The sequence below is a fragment of the Anopheles funestus genome, unplaced genomic scaffold (genome assembly GCF_943734845.2).
Source record: "Anopheles funestus unplaced genomic scaffold, idAnoFuneDA-416_04 scaffold_74_ctg1, whole genome shotgun sequence".
Lineage (NCBI taxonomy): Eukaryota > Metazoa > Arthropoda > Insecta > Diptera > Culicidae > Anopheles > Anopheles funestus.
The window spans coordinates 1-10,950 of NW_026045316.1; the positions used below are offsets into that span (position 1 = coordinate 1).

The 10,950-nt window shown below is 39.7% G+C and overlaps 2 long non-coding RNA genes across 4 annotated transcripts in view; both read left to right on the forward strand.

The window, feature by feature from the left end:
- Positions 1–263: 263 nt before the first annotated feature.
- On the forward strand, positions 264–4,706 carry LOC125774351 (uncharacterized). Of its 3 annotated transcripts, XR_007420835.1 has the most exons (5): positions 264–338; positions 1,102–1,153; positions 3,214–3,712; positions 3,833–4,178; positions 4,437–4,706. It is a non-coding gene; the product is annotated as an uncharacterized LOC125774351 (long non-coding RNA). The 3 variants fall into 3 exon arrangements; XR_007420834.1 differs by lacking the exon at positions 4,437–4,706 and having other exon boundaries at positions 3,833–4,223; XR_007420833.1 differs by lacking the exons at positions 3,833–4,178; positions 4,437–4,706 and having other exon boundaries at positions 3,214–3,815.
- Positions 4,707–5,814: 1,108 nt separating this feature from the next.
- LOC125774352 (uncharacterized) overlaps positions 5,815–10,950 on the forward strand; it is a 65,563-nt gene continuing 60,427 nt past the window's right edge. The window contains exons 1-2 of the long non-coding RNA XR_007420836.1: positions 5,815–6,609; positions 8,234–8,317. This is a non-coding gene — a long non-coding RNA (uncharacterized LOC125774352). The remainder of the gene's footprint in view (positions 6,610–8,233; positions 8,318–10,950) is intronic.

Below are 10,950 nucleotides of genomic sequence, written 5' to 3' on the forward strand. Positions count from 1 at the left end.
TCAAAAGTTGATGATTTCGGTCAAACTTTTTGATTTTGGTCAAAGTTGGGTAGAAATTGGTGGTTTTTGATCAAAAGTTGTTGTTTTTGATCAAACTTGCTGATTTTGGTCAAAGTTGGTAGAAATTGGTCGTTTTTGATCAAAAGTTGTTGTTTTTGATCAAACTTGCTGATTTTGGTCAAAGTTGGTAGAAATTGGTACTTTTTGATCAAAAGTTGTTGTTTTTGATCAAACTTGCTGATTTTGGTCAAAGTTGGTAGAAATTGGTGGTTTTTGATCAAAAGTTGTTGTTTTTGATCAAACTTGCTGATTTTGGTCAAAGTTGGTAGAAAATGGTGGTTTTTGATCAAAAGTTGTTGTTTTTGATAAAACTAGCTGATTTTGGTCAAAGTTAATAGAAATTGGTGGTTTTTGATCAAAAGTTGTTGTTTTTGGTCAAACTTGCTGATTTTTCTCAAAGTTGGTAGAAAATGGTACTTTTTGATCAAAAGTTGTTGTTTTTTGGTCAAACTTGCTGATTTTGGTCAAAGTTGGTAGAAATTGGTGGTTTTTGATCAAAAGTTACTGTTTTTGGTCAAACTTGTTGATTTTGGTCAAAGTTGGTAGAAATTGGTGGTTTTTGATCAAAAGTTGATGATTTCGGTCAAACTTTTTGATTTTGGTCAAAGTTGGTAGAAATTGGTGGTTTTTGGTCAAAAGTTGTTGTTTTTGGTCAAACTTGCTGATTTTGGTCAAAGTTGGTAGAAATTGGTGGTTTTTGATCAAAAGTTGTTGTTTTTGGTCAAACTTGCTGATTTTGGTCAAAGTTGGTAGAAATTGGTGGTTTTTGATCAAAAGTTGTTGTTTTTGATCAAACTTGCTGATTTTGGTCAAAGTTGGTAGAAATTTGGTGGTTTTTTAATCAAAAGTAGTTGTTTATGGGTAAACTTGTTGATTTTGGTCAAAGTTGGTAGAAATTGGTGGTTTTTTGATCAAAAGTTGTTGTTTTTGATCAAACTTGCTGATTTTGGTCAAAGTTGGTAGAAAATGGAGGTTTTTGATCAAAAGTTGTTGTTTTTGATCAAACTTGCTGATTTTGGTCAAAGTTGGTAGAAAATGGAGGTTTTTGATCAAAAGTTGTTGTTTTTGGTCAAACTTGCTGATTTTGGTCAAAGTTAGTAGAAATTGGTTTTCTTTTGATCAAAAGTTGTTGTTTTTGGTCAAACTTGCTGATTTTGATCAAAGTTGGTAGAAAATGGTGGTTTTTGATCAAAAGTTGTTGATTTTGGTCAAAGTTGGTAGAAATTGGTGGTTTTTGATCAAAAGTTGTTGTTTTTGGTCAAAAGTTGTTGTTTTTGGTCAAAGTTGGTATAAATTGAAGGTTTTTTGATCAAAAGTTGTTGTTTTTGATCAAACTTGTTGATTTTGGTCAAAGTTGGTAGAAATTGGTGGTTTTTGATCAAAAGTTGTTGTTTTTGGTCAAACTTGTTGATTTTGGTCAAAGTTGGTAGAAAATGGTGGTTTTTGATCAAAAGTTGTTGTTTTTGGTCAAACTTGTTGATTTTGGTCAAAGTTGGTAGAAATTGGTGGTTTTTGATCAAAAGTTGTTGTTTTTGATCAAACTTGCTGATTTTGGTCAAAGTTGGTAGAAAATGGTAGTTTTTGATCAAAAGTTGTTGATTTTGGTCAAACTTGCTGATTTTGGTCAAAGTTGGTAGAAATTGGTGGTTTTTGATCAAAAGTTGTTGTTTTTGGTCAAACTTGTTGATTTTGGTCAAAGTTGGTAGAAATTGGTGGTTTTTTGATCAAAAGTGTTTGTTTTTGGTCAAACTCTCTGATTTTGGTCAAAGTTGGTAGAAATTGGTGGTTTTTGATCAAAAGTGTTTGTTTTTGGTCAAACTTGTTGATTTTGGTCAAAGTTGGTAGAAAATGGTTTTCTTTTGATCAAAAGTTGTTGTTTTTGGTCAAACTTGCTGATTTTGGTCAAAGTTGGTAGAAATTGGTGGTTTTTGATCAAAAGTTGTTGTTTTTGGTCAAACTTGTTGATTTTGGTCAAAGTTGGTAGAAATTGGTGGTTTTTGATCAAAAGTTGTTGTTTTTGGTCAAACTCTCTGATTTTGGTCAAAGTTGGTAGAAATTGGTGGTTTTTGATCAAAAGTTGTTGTTTTTGGTCAAACTTGTTGATTTTGGTCAAAGTTGGTAGAAATTGGTGGTTTTTGATCAAAAGTTGTTGTTTTTGGTCAAACTTGCTGATTTTGGTCAAAGTTGGTAGAAATTGGTGGTTTTTTGATCAAAAGTTGTTGTTTTTGATCAAACTTGCTGATTTTGGTCAAAGTTGGTAGAAAATTGTGGTTTTTGATCAAAAGTTGTTGTTTTTGATCAAACTTGCTGATTTTGGTCAAAGTTAATAGAAATTGGTGGTTTTTGATCAAAAGTTGTTGTTTTTTGGTCAAACTTGCTGATTTTGGTCAAAGTTGGTAGAAATTGGTGGTTTTTGATCAAAAGTTGATGATTTCGGTCAAACTTTTTGATTTTGGTCAAAGTTGGTAGAAATTGGTGGTTTTTGATCAAAAGTTGTTGTTTTTGATCAAACTTGCTGATTTTGGTCAAAGTTGGTAGAAAATGGTGGTTTTTGATCAAAAGTTGTTGTTTTTGATCAAACTTGCTGATTTTGGTCAAAGTTGGTAGAAATTATTGCTTTTTGATCAAAAGTTGTTGTTTTTGGTCAAACTTGCTGATTTTGGTCAAAGTTGGTAGAAAATGGTGGTTTTTGATCAAAAGTTGTTGTTTTTGATCAAACTTGCTGATTTTGGTCAAAGTTGGTAGAAAATTGTGGTTTTTGATCAAAAGTTGTTGTTTTTGATCAATGTTGCTGATTTTGGTCAAAGTTAATAGAAATTGGTGGTTTTTTGATCAAAAGTTGTTGTTTTTGGTCAAACTTGCTGATTTTTCTCAAAGTTGGTAGAAAATGGTACTTTTTGATCAAAAGTTGTTGTTTTTGATCAAACTTGCTGATTTTGGTCAAAGTTGGTAGAAATTGGTGGTTTTTGATCAAAAGTTGTTGTTTTTGGTCAAACTTGTTGATTTTGGTCAAAGTTGGTAGAAATTGGTGGTTTTTGATCAAAAGTGTTTGTTTTTGGTCAAACTCTCTGATTTTGGTCAAAGTTGGTAGAAATTGGTGGTTTTTGATCAAAAGTGTTTGTTTTTGGTCAAACTTGTTGATTTTGGTCAAAGTTGGTAGAAAATTGTGGTTTTTGATCAAAAGTTGTTGTTTTTGGTCAAACTTGCTGATTTTGGTCAAAGTTGGTAGAAATTGGTGGTTTTTGATCAAAAGTTGTTGTTTTTGATCAAACTTGCTGATTTTGGTCAAAGTTGGTAGAAATTGGTGGTTTTTGATCAAAAGTTGTTGTTTTTGGTCAAACTTGTTGATTTTGGTCAAAGTTGGTAGAAATTGGTGGTTTTTGATCAAAAGTTGTTGTTTTTGGTCAATAATGATGATTTTGGTCAAAGTTGGTAGAAATTGGTGGTTTTTGATCAAAAGTTGTTGTTTTTGGTCAAACTTGTTGATTTTGGTCAAAGTTGGTAGAAATTGGTGGTTTTTGATCAAAAGTTGTTGTTTTTGGTCAAACTTGCTGATTTTGGTCAAAGTTGGTAGAAATTGGTGGTTTTTGATCAAAAGTTGTTGTTTTTGGTCAAACTTGCTGATTTTGGTCAAAGTTGGTAGAAAATGGTGGTTTTTGATCAAAAGTTGTTGTTTTTGGTCAAAGTTGGTAGAAATTGGTGGTTTTTGATCAAAAGTTGTTGTTTTTGGTCAAATGTTGTTGTTTTTGGTCAAAGTTGGTATAAATTGAAGGTTTTTGATCAAAAGTTGTTGTTTTTGATCAAACTTGTTGATTTTGGTCAAAGTTGGTAGAAATTGGTGGTTTTTGATCAAAAGTTGTTGTTTTTGGTCAAACTTGTTGATTTTGGTCAAAGTTGGTAGAAAATGGTGGTTTTTTGATCAAAAGTTGTTGTTTTTGGTCAAACTTGTTGATTTTGGTCAAAGTTGGTAGAAATTGGTGGTTTTTGATCAAAAGTTGTTGTTTTTGATCAAACTTGCTGATTTTGGTCAAAGTTGGTAGAAATTGGTGGTTTTTGATCAAAAGTTGTTGTTTTTGATCAAACTTGCTGATTTTGGTCAAAGTTGGTAGAAAATGGTGGTTTTTGATCAAAAGTTGTTGTTTTTGATCAAACTTGCTGATTTTGGTCAAAGTTAATAGAAATTGGTCGTTTTTGATCAAAAGTTGTTGTTTTTGGTCAAACTTGCTGATTTTTCTCAAAGTTGGTAGAAAATGGTAGTTTTTGATCAAAAGTTGTTGATTTTGGTCAAAGTTGGTAGAAATTGGTGGTTTTTGATCAAAAGTTGTTGTTTTTGGTCAAATGTTGTTGTTTTTGGTCAAAGTTGGTATAAATTGAAGGTTTTTGATCAAAAGTTGTTGTTTTTGATCAAACTTGTTGATTTTGGTCAAAGTTGGTAGAAATTGGTGGTTTTTGATCAAAAGTTGTTGTTTTTGGTCAAACTTGTTGATTTTGGTCAAAGTTGGTAGAAAATGGTGGTTTTTGATCAAAAGTTGTTGTTTTTGGTCAAACTTGTTGATTTTGGTCAAAGTTGGTAGAAATTGGTGGTTTTTGATCAAAAGTTGTTGTTTTTGGTCAAACTTGCTGATTTTGGTCAAAGTTGGTAGAAAATGGTAGTTTTTGATCAAAAGTTGTTGATTTTGGTCAAAGTTGGTAGAAATTGGTGGTTTTTGATCAAAAGTTGTTGTTTTTGATCAAAAGTTGTTGTTTTTGGTCAAAGTTGGTAGAAATTGGTGGTTTTTGATCAAAAGTTCTTGTTTTTGATCAAACTTGCTGATTTTGGTCAAAGTTGGTAGAAATTGGTGGTTTTTGATCTAATGTTTCTCGGCTAATGTGTCTCGGCTAATGTGTCTTGGCTAATGTGTCTTGGCTAATGTGTCTTGCCTAATGCGTCTCGGCTAATGTGTCTCGGCTAATGTGTCACGGCTAATGTGTCTCGGCTAATGTGTCTTGGTTAAGGTGTCTCGGCTAATGTGTCTTGGCTAATGTGTCTCGGCTAATGTGTCTTGGCTAAAGTGTCTTGGCTTATGTGTCTTGGCTAATGTGTCTCGGCTAATGTGTCTTGGCTAATGTGTCTCGGCTAATGTGTCTTGGCTAATGTGTCTTGGCTAATGTGTCTTGCCTAATGCGTCTTGGCTAATGTGTTTCGGCTAATGTGTCTTGGCTAATGTGTCCTGGCTAATGTGTCTTGGCTAATGTGTCTTGGCTATTGTGTCTCGGCTAAGGTGTCTTGGCTAAGGTGTCTTGACTAATGTGTCTTGGCTAAAGTGTCTTGGCTAATGTGTTTCGGCTAATGTGTCTTGGCTAAAGTGTTTCGGCTAATGTGTCTTGGCTAATGTGTCTTGGCTAAGGTGTCTTGGCTAATGTGTCTTGGCTTAAGTGTCTTGGCTAATGTGTCTCGGCTAATGTGTCTCGGCTAATGTGTCTTGGCTAATGTGTCTCGGCTAATGTGTCTTGGCTAATGTGTCTTGGCTAATGTGTCTTGGCTAATGTGTCTTGGCTAAGCTGTCTCGGCTAATGTGTCTTGGCTAATGTGTCTTGGCTAATGTGTTTCGGCTAATGTGTCTTGGCTAATGTGTCCTGGCTAATGTGTCTTGGCTAATGTGTCTTGGCTAATGTGTCTTGGCTAAGGTGTCTTGGCTAATGTGTTTCGGCTAATTTGTCTTGGCTAATGTGTCTTGGCTAATGTGTTTCGGCTGATGTGTCTTGGCTAATGTGTCTTGGCTAAGGTGTCTTGGCTAATGTGTCTTGGCTATTGTGTCTCGGCTAAGGTGTCTTGGCTAATGTATCTTGGCTAAGGTGTCTTGGCTAATGTGTCTTGGCTAATGTGTCTTGGCTAATGTGTCTTGGCTAAGGTGTCTCGGCTAATGTGTCTTGGCTAATGTGTCTTGGCTAAGGTGTCTTGGCTAATGTGTCTTGGCTAATGTGTCTCGGCTAATGTGTCTTGGCTAAGGTGTCTTGGCTAATGTGTCTTGGCTAAAGTGTCTCGGCTAAGGTGTCTTGGCTAATGTGTCTTGGCTAATGTGTCTTGGCTAAGGTGTCTTGGCTAAAGTGTCTTGGCTAATGTGTCTCGGCTAATGTGTCTTGGCTAATGTGTCTTGGCTTATGTGTCTTGGCTAATGTGTCTCGGCTAATGTGTCTTGGCTAATGTGTCTTGGCTAAGGTGTCTTGGCTAATGTGTCTTGGCTAATGTGTCTTGGCTAAGGTGTCTTGGCTAATGTGTCTTGGCTAATGTGTCTTGGCTAATGTGTCTTGGCTGAGGTGTCTTGGCTAAGGTGTCTTGGCTAAGGTGTCTCGGCTAATGTGTCTTGGCTAAGGTGTCTTGGCTAATGTGTCTTGGCTAATGTGTCTTGGCTAATGTGTCTTGGCTAGTGTGTCTTGGCTAATGTGTCTTGGCTAAGGTGTCTTGGCTAATGTGTCTTGGCTAATGTGTCTTGGCTAATGTGTCTTGGCTAATGTGTCTCGGCTGATGTGTCTTGGCTAAGGTGTCTTGGCTAATGTGTCTTGGCTAATGTGTCTTGGCTAATGTGTCTTGGCTAATGTGTCTCGGCTAATGTGTCTTGGCTAAAGTATCTTGGCTAATGTGTCTTGGCTAAGGTGTCTTGACTAAGGTGTCTTGGCTAATGTGTCTCGGCTAATGTGTCTTGGCTTAAGTGTCTTGGCTAAGGTGTCTTGGCTAATGTGTCTTGGCTAATGTGTCTCGGCTAATGTGTTGTGGCTTATGTGTCTTGGCTAATGTGTCTTGGCTAAGGTGTCTTGGCTAAGGCGACTTGGCTAAGGTGTCTTGGCTAATGTGTCTTGGCTAAGGTGTCTTGGCTAAAGTGTCTTGGCTAATGTGTCTCGGCTAATGTGTCTTGGCTAAAGTGTCTTGGCTAAGGTGTCTTGGCTAATGTGTCTTGGCTAATGTGTCTCGGCTAATGTGTCTTGGCTAATGTGTCTTGGCTAAGGTGTCTTGGCTAATGTGTCTCGGCTAATGTGTCTTGGCTTAAGTGTCTTGGCTAATGTGTCTTGGCTAATGTGTCTTGGCTAAGGTGTCTTGGCTAATGTGTCTTGGCTAATGTGTCTTGGCTAAGGTGACTTGACTAAGGTGTCTTGGCTAATGTGTCTTGGCTAAGGTGTCTTGGCTAAAGTATCTTGGCTAAGGTGTCTTGGCTAATGTGTCTCGGCTTATGTGTCTTGGCTAATGTGTCTTGGCTAATGTGTCTTGGCTAAGGTGTCTTGGCTAATGTGTCTTGGCTAAAGTGTCTCGGCTAAGGTGTCTTGGCTAATGTGTCTTGGCTAATGTGTCTTGGCTAAGGTGTCTTGGCTAAAGTGTCTTGGCTAATGTGTCTCGGCTAATGTGTCTTGGCTAATGTGTCTTGGCTTATGTGTCTTGGCTAATGTGTCTCGGCTAATGTGTCTTGGCTAATGTGTCTTGGCTAAGGTGTCTTGGCTAATGTGTCTTGGCTAATGTGTCTTGGCTAAGGTGTCTTGGCTAATGTGTCTTGGCTAATGTGTCTTGGCTAATGTGTTTTGGCTGAGGTGTCTTGGCTAAGGTGTCTTGGCTAAGGTGTCTCGGCTAATGTGTCTTGGCTAAGGTGTCTTGGCTAATGTGTCTTGGCTAATGTGTCTTGGCTAATGTGTCTTGGCTAGTGTGTCTTGGTTAATGTGTCTTGGCTAAGGTGTCTTGGCTAATGTGTCTTGGCTAATGTGTCTTGGCTAATGTGTCTTGGCTAATGTGTCTCGGCTGATGTGTCTTGGCTAAGGTGTCTTGGCTAATGTGTCTTGGCTAATGTGTCTTGGCTAATGTGTCTTGGTTAATGTGTCTCGGCTAATGTGTCTTGGCTAAAGTATCTTGGCTAATGTGTCTTGGCTAAGGTGTCTTGGCTAAGGTGTCTTGGCTAATGTGTCTCGGCTAATGTGTCTTGGCTTAAGTGTCTTGGCTAAGGTGTCTTGGCTAATGTGTCTTGGCTAATGTGTCTCGGCTAATGTGTTGTGGCTTATGTGTCTTGGCTAATGTGTCTTGGCTAAGGTGTCTTGGCTAAGGCGACTTGGCTAAGGTGTCTTGGCTAATGTGTCTTGGCTAAGGTGTCTTGGCTAAAGTGTCTTGGCTAATGTGTCTCGGCTAATGTGTCTTGGCTAAAGTGTCTTGGCTAAGGTGTCTTGGCTAATGTGTCTTGGCTAATGTGTCTCGGCTAATGTGTCTTGGCTAATGTGTCTTGGCTAAAGTGTCTTGGCTAAGGTGTCTTGGCTAAGGTGACTTGGCTAAGGTGTCTTGGCTAATGTGTCTTGGCTAAGGTGTCTTGGCTAAAGTGTCTTGGCTAATGTGTCTCGGCTAATGTGTCTTGGCTAATGTGTCTTGGCTAATGTGTCTTGGCTAATGTGTCTCGGCTAATGTGTCTTGGCTAATGTGTCTCGGCTAATGTGTCTTGGCTTATGTGTCTTGGCTAATGTGTCTTGCCTAATGCGTCTCGGCTAATGTGTCTCGGCTAATGTGTCTCGGCTAATGTGTCTTGGTTAAGGTGTCTTGGCTAATGTGTCTTGGCTAATGTGTCTCGGCTAATGTGTCTCGGCTAATGTGTCTTGGCTAAGGTGTCTTGGCTAATGTGTCTTGGCTAATGTGTCTTGGCTTATGTGTCTCGGCTAATGTGTCTTGACTAAGCTGTCTCGGCTAATGTGTCTTTGCTAATGTGTCTTTTCTAAGGTGTCTTGGCTAAGGTGTTTTGGCTAAGGTGTCTTGGCTAATGTGTCTTGGCTAAGGTGTCTTGGCTAAGATGTCTTGGCTAAGGTGTCTTGGCTAAGGTGTCTTGGCTAAGATGTCTTGGCTAAGGTGTCTTGGCTAAGGTGTCTCGGCTAAGGTGTCTTGGCTAATGTGTCTTGGCTAAGGTGTCTTGGCTAAGGTGTCTTGGCTAATGTGTCTCGGCTAAGGTGTCTTGGCTAATGTGTCTTGGCTACGGTGTTTTGGCTAATGTGTCTTGGCTAATGTGTCTCGGCTAATGTGTCTTGGCTTATGTGTCTTGGCTAATGTGTCTTGGCTAAGGTGTCTTGGCTAATGTGTCTTGGCTAATGTGTCTTGGCTAATGTGTCTTGGCTAAGGTCTCTTGGCTAAGGTGTCTTGGCTAATGTGTCTCGACTAATGTGTCTTGGCTAAGGTGTCTTGGCTAAGGTGTCTTGGCTAATGTGTCTTGGCTAAGGTGTCTTGGCTAAGGTGTCTTGGCTAAGGTGTCTTGGCTAAGATGTCTTGGCTAAGGTGTCTTGGCTAAGGTGTCTTGGCTAATGTGTCTTGGCTAAGGTGTCTTGGCTAAGATGTCTTGGCTAAGGTGTCTTGGCTAAGGTGTCTTGGCTAAGGTGTCTTGGCTAAGATGTCTTGGCTAAGGTGTCTCGGCTAAGGTGTCTTGGCTAATGTGTCTCGGCTAAGGTGTCTTGGCTAAGGTGTCTTGGCTAATGTGTCTCGGCTAAGGTGTCTTGGCTAAGGTGTCTTGGCTAAGGTGTCTTGGCTAAGGTGTCTTGGCTAAGGTGTCTTGGCTAATGTGTCTTGGCTAAGGTGTCTTGGCTAAGGTGTCTTGGCTAAGGTATCTTGGCTAAGGTGTCTTGGCTAATGTGTCTTGGCTAATGTGTCTTGGCTAAGGTGTCTTGGCTAAGGTGTCTTGGCTAAGGTATCTTATCTAAGGTGTCTTGGCTAAGGTGTCTTGGCTAATGTGTCTTGGCTAAGGTGTCTTGGCTAAGGTGTCTTGGCTAATGTGTCTTGGCTAAGGTGTCTTGGCTAAGGTGTCTTGGCTAAGGTTTCTTGGCTAATGTGTCTTGGCTAAGGTGTCTTGGCTAAGGTGCCTTGGCTAAGGTGTCTTGGCTAAGATGTCTTGGCTAAGGTGTCTTGGCTAAGGTGTCTTGGCTAATGTGTCTCGGCTAAGGTGTCTTGGCTAAGGTGTCTTGGCTAATGTGTCTTGGCTAAGGTGTCTTGGCTAAGGTGTCTTGGCTAAGGTGTCTTGGCTAATGTGTCTTGGCTAATGTGTCTTGGCTAAGGTGTCTTGGCTAAGGTGTCTTGGCTAAGGTGTCTTGGCTAAGGTGTCTTGGCTAAGGTGTCTTGGCTAATGTGTCTTGGCTAAGGTGTCTTGGCTAAGGTGTCTTGGCTAAGATGTCTTGGCTAAGGTGTCTTGGCTAATGTGTCTTGGCTAATGTGTCTCGGCTAAGGTGTCTTGGCTAAGGTGTCTTGGCTAATGTGTCTTGGCTAATGTGTCTCGGCTAAGGTGTCTTGGCTAAGGTGTCTTGGCTAATGTGTCTCGACTAATGTGTCTTGGCTAAGGTGTCTTGGCTAAGGTGTCTTGGCTAATGTGTCTTGGCTAAGGTGTCTTGGCTAAGGTGTCTTGGCTAAGGTGTCTTGGCTAAGATGTCTTGGCTAAGGTGTCTTGGCTAAGGTGTCTTGGCTAAGGTGTCTTGGCTAAGGTGTCTTGGCTAAGGTGTCTTGGCTAATGTGTCTTGGCTAAGGTGTCTTGGCTAAGATGTCTTGGCTAAGGTGTCTTGGCTAAGGTGTCTTGGCTAAGATGTCTTGGCTAAGATGTCTTGGCTAAGGTGTCTTGGCTAAGGTGTCTTGGCTAAGGTGTCTTGGCTAAGGTGTCTTGGCTAAGATGTCTTGGCTAAGGTGTCTCGGCTAAGGTGTCTTGGCTAATGTGTCTCGGCTAAGGTTTCTTGGCTAAGGTGTCTTGGCTAATGTGTCTCGGCTAAGGTGTCTTGGCTAAGATGTCTTGGCTAAGGTGTCTTGGCTAAGGTGTCTTGGCTAATGTGTCTTGGCTAATGTGTCTTGGCTAAGGTGTCTTGGCTAAGGTGTCTTGGCTAAGGTATCTTGGCTAAGGTGTCTTGGCTAATGTGTCTTGGCTAATG